The 4,891-nt window shown below is 33.9% G+C and overlaps 2 non-coding genes across 2 annotated transcripts; both read left to right on the forward strand.

Moving 5' to 3' along the window:
- The first annotated feature begins 373 nt into the window (after positions 1–373).
- TRNAT-UGU (transfer RNA threonine (anticodon UGU)) lies at positions 374–449 on the forward strand. The gene has a single exon. It is a non-coding gene; the product is annotated as a tRNA-Thr (tRNA).
- A 3,618-nt stretch (positions 450–4,067) lies between these two features.
- Positions 4,068–4,143, forward strand: TRNAS-AGA (transfer RNA serine (anticodon AGA)). Its single transcript has one exon. It is a non-coding gene; the product is annotated as a tRNA-Ser (tRNA).
- Positions 4,144–4,891: the final 748 nt, after the last annotated feature.

Here is a 4,891-nt window from a genome sequence, read left to right on the forward strand (position 1 = left end):
ACATCTTTGTTGGTGACAATTATTTCAACAATTCCTTCCATAGTACACCACTGATTTTTATTTACTATCATGGTATGAAGCCTCATGGGTTCCAACTAGGTCTTCCTACCAAATTACCTTTATCTTTTAGTTCAGGATGAATTATTAGACTTCTATGTATTGGTAACTATATGTGTCAAATTATATGTGAATGAACTAGGAAAATAAACACATAATACCTTTAAACCTCTTATGAAAATTTAATTTATCTTATGATACTCATTATTTTTCAGTTCAGATTTGACCATAATGGTGCTTTGTCACAAGGCATTCATATGTGTTTGCTCAGTCTTCACACATAAGATTATGAGTCATTAAAAAATAATATATCTAGGCCCTGGCCAGTTGGCTCAGTGGTAGAGCATCAGCCTTGTGTGCAGGAGTCCCAGGTTCGATTCCCGGCCAGGGCACACAGGAGAAGTGCCCATTGGCTTCTCCACCCCTTCCCCTCTCTTTTCTCTCTGTCTCTCTCTTTACCTCCTGCAGCCAAGGCTACATTGGAGCAAAGTTGGCCCGGGTGCTGAGGATGGCTCCATGGCCTCTGCCTCAGGCGCTAGAATGGCTCTGGTTGCAACAAAGCAACACCCCAGATGGGCAGAGCATCGCCCCCTGGTGGGCATGCCAGGTGGATCCCGGTCGGGCACATGCAGGAGTCTGTCTGACTGCCTCCCCATTTCCAACTTCAGAAAAATACAAAAAAAAAAATAATATATCTCTTTATCCAAGTATCTACTTGCCTTGAAAAAGTCGTCAGTTTTGTTTTATTTTTCTTTTTGGAAAGAAAGAGAAATAATTAATGCATAACTTTAGGCTGAGTTTCAGAGTCCTTCCTCAAGGTAATATTTAACTTTCAAATATTGGATTTTGGGACTGAATAAGTTCTGATGTGGAAATAAGTGGTAGTCTTGATTTCTATTCTTGTGGCTAATATCAAATTTATGATTCTTAGCTCTACTGTTTGTACAGTTTCACGGATTGAATGGCACCTTGGTTGGCTTTTATTATCATACCTCTAGTAAACCATGGTCTGTTAACAATCACTCCAGTCTTAATCTCCATTGAAGTACTAATATCTACATTTCATCTCACAGTTGTATCTCTCCCTGACTTTACAAAGCATATCATATATTACAAGATAATGTGGAGATATCTATATTTTTATATATAGCTATACCTATAACTAGGAAAGAAGGAAAGAAAAAAGAAAGGAAGAAAAGATCAGCAGTTTTTCAGATGTGAATATTTCACTTCTGTACAGGGTAGCCAGACTAAACTTTCTGGAAAAATTGATATCTGAAAATACTGAAGAAGAGGAAATAATTTGAACATTTTGTCAAGTAAATAATTAGCTATCTGGAATTAGAGGCTTCCCAAATAAAGAACAGAAAAGTGTGTGTGTGTGTATCTGTATATGTGTGTGTGTGTGTGTGTATATATACACATTAGAAGGTTAGCTGAATCAGTGTGGCTAAAATGAAGTAAGGAAGAGGTAAAATAGCAAAAGTAAATGTCAAATATTGTTGAACTTTGGAGGCTATTTTAAGAAATCAGAATTTTATTTTTAGTGAAATGCAAAGCCATTGAAAGGTTATAACCCTTTGAGTAGTGAGTTATTTTCATGCTTGCTGACCCCGAGAGTGAGGTTTTTTTTCAAAAATAAAATTACAGTGGTACCTTGAGATACTGGACCTGTGCGCCAATGCACCAACTAGCAGCAGCTTCCCAAATCACGACTTCTATCTCAGAATTTTGCTCGGATCTCGAACTAAAATACAGATTGAGTCGCAGCTCGTATCTTAAAAAAAAAATCTTACGTTTGTCTGTTCGAATCTCAAGGTACCACTGTAGTTCCAGTTACGTTTTTTTAACTTAAAATTATGTTTGTTTGATAACCAATTTATGGAACAAGAATAATATACATTTGCTTTTTTTTAATGTTGCTATTGTACAGATACGATCGTACTCTTGATGGTCAGGAGGCACAAGGATGTGCATGAATGTTCATACTACTCTTAAGTAGAGGAAATAAGATCTGTTTTAGGTTTAAAAGGGACATAGAGTGGTATATGTAGTGTGCAAAGAATATAATTCAGTAAATATTTGTTTGGTTAACAGTCAATAGTAATCATTATTTGCACAATATACAAATTGTTGACACACATCTCTGAATCACTAGATTCATTGCGGTGAGTACTGCATAAGGTGTATAAATGTCCATTCAGTAAATGGTATACCTGAAACCAGGGGTGGGATTCAGCCGGTTCGCACTAGTTCAACAGAACCATTACCAACTATTTTGTTAAATTTGGCAAATTAGTTATTAAAATGAAACTTGTAGTCAGAGTTATCTCTAAGGTAGGCACCATGACAGCCGCCCAATGTGGAAATCACAAACTTATATTCCTTACTCTTTTTTAATGGTCATCTGTGCAACAGTGTATTCTAAGCACCCTTAGTAATGTTCATTCCATCCATAGGTGAAAAAAATTGCAAGTGATAACAAAAATAACAGTTTTATTGTTTTTGTCAGATATTATTTAATATTTTTTCATTAATATTTTAAAATTCTTAAAATATAACATAATCTAGTTTTGTGTACCTTTTTTGTTCTTATTTAAGTATTCAATGCATGAAATAATAAATTACCTTTTGATATAATGGTTTTTATACTTAAAACTGTCATTAGGGTAGAGAACTGGCTGTTAATTTAGTTAAATCCTACCACTGCTTGAAACTAATATAATTTGTATGTTAACTGCAATTGAAAAATAAATTAATGAATGAATTAATAAATAAATGATGCACAATACCGTTTCCTTTATTATCTTCCTTGGCCATGATGCATTATATATTTCTTTTGTGCTACAATATATTATTTTATCCTTCTCCCTAATACAATATCCTTAATGATTAAACTTTTTAATATTGAGAGCACCTATAAAAAGACTATTACATTGTTAAGTCAGTATACAATTGTAGTATATATGCACACACATTTTTATTTTAACTCACAATTATTTTAATTAAGGCCATCCATGACACCTCTGAAATTTATGCCTGTTAATTTGCTATTTAAACAAGGTTGTGGTACGGTAGAATAAGTGACTCAATACATACAAAGGTTTTGTTTGTTTGTTTTTGTTTTTTTGAGAAAGGCAGTGAGAGAGAGACAGGAACATTGAGCTGCTTCTGTATATGCCCTGACCAGGGAATCAAACTGGCAACCTCCATGCTCTGGGCCAATGTCCCAATCAACTGAGCTATCTGGGCTGAATTGATAGAGACAGGGAGAAGAAGGGAGAGAGAATAGCAGGGGAAGGGGAGCATTCATCTGTTGTTCCACTCAGTAGTACCTTCATTGGTTGCTTCCTGTGAGTGCCCGGATGGGGATAAAACCTAGAACCTTCTCATTTCTGGACAACACTCCTTACTTACTGAGCTAACCAGCCAGGTTCTACAAAAATTTTAAAAAGAAATTCTGATATATGTTAAATGAAAGTTAGCTAATATTATTGTTTTGTTGTCATTGTTATTATAAAAACAGGAAAGTCGTTTGTACAATATAATTAGTCTTCACTTAAAATATTTATACAAATTATTGTCTATATTTTCTTTTGAAAGATTGGATTCTTAAAGTGTTCATTTTGGTTATTTCTAAATACTTTTAGTTTATATTAATACACATAGATTCATTTTTTATATGAGAACAGACTTAGTAAGAATTCAGGAAGACATAATACATTACTGATCTCATCTTTAATATATCATACAATACTGCATCTTTTATTCTTATCTGAAAAATAAAGTATATAACAACACATTGGCTTATTTTACATATGTAAAAATGTGCACTTTGTATGAAATATTATACAATATATGAAATGATATATAATAAAAGTTATTATTTTCTTATAACAAAATTTTTAACGTGACAAAAATTATTTTTCTATAGTAATCTTACATAAATTTGTTGAATATATTAAGTCAACAAGTTTGGTGAAGTAACATGTTGGTCAAAAATTAATCTGGCCCTGGTTGGTTGGCTCAGTGGTAGAGCATCAGCCTAGAGTACAGGAGTCCTGGGTTTGATTCCCAGCCAGGGCACACAGGAGTAGCGCCCATCTGCTTCTCCACCCCTCCCCCTCTCCTTCCTCTCTGTCTCTCTCTTCCCTTCCTGAAGCCAGGGCTCCATTGGAGCAAAGTTGGCCTGAGCACTGAGGATGGCTCTATGGCCTCTGCCTTAGGCGCTAGAATGGCTCTGGTTGCAACAGAGCAACTCCTCAGATGGGCAGAGCATCGCCCCTTGGTGGGCATGCCGGGTGGATCCCGGTCAGGCGCATGCGGGAGTCTATCTGACTGCCTCCCTGTTTCCAACTTCAGAAAAATACAAAAAAATAATAATAATCTTTTTACTTTTAAATTTTTTAACTTGAGAAAAATATTTCCTTTTGTAAATCTTAATAATGTTTCTATTTTAGATATAATTTTCAATCGTTTTTGAATTTTTAAGAAAAAACTCAGCAGAATTATAAAAACAAGAAATGATAAAAATACATTTTTTAAAGGACAATAATTCCAATATGCCCTCAACCATAATGACTTAAAATGTTTTAAATGTAACTGTTTTTTAAATATCATAACATTATAACTCTACCTTATTTATAATGTAAAAAATATATATAACTTCAGAATTTTAAAGTATGTAGACTGAAGAAAATGAATGATTTTATAGCAATAGGAACATCATCTAAGGTAATATTCAAAACAACAAAAATAGTTAGAAAAAATAAATATTACCAAGAGAATTCAATTGTGACAACATCCACATATAGCAAGAGGTAAAAGAATCAAA

Source organism: Saccopteryx leptura, chromosome 4 (assembly GCF_036850995.1).
Source record: "Saccopteryx leptura isolate mSacLep1 chromosome 4, mSacLep1_pri_phased_curated, whole genome shotgun sequence".
NCBI lineage: Eukaryota > Metazoa > Chordata > Mammalia > Chiroptera > Emballonuridae > Saccopteryx > Saccopteryx leptura.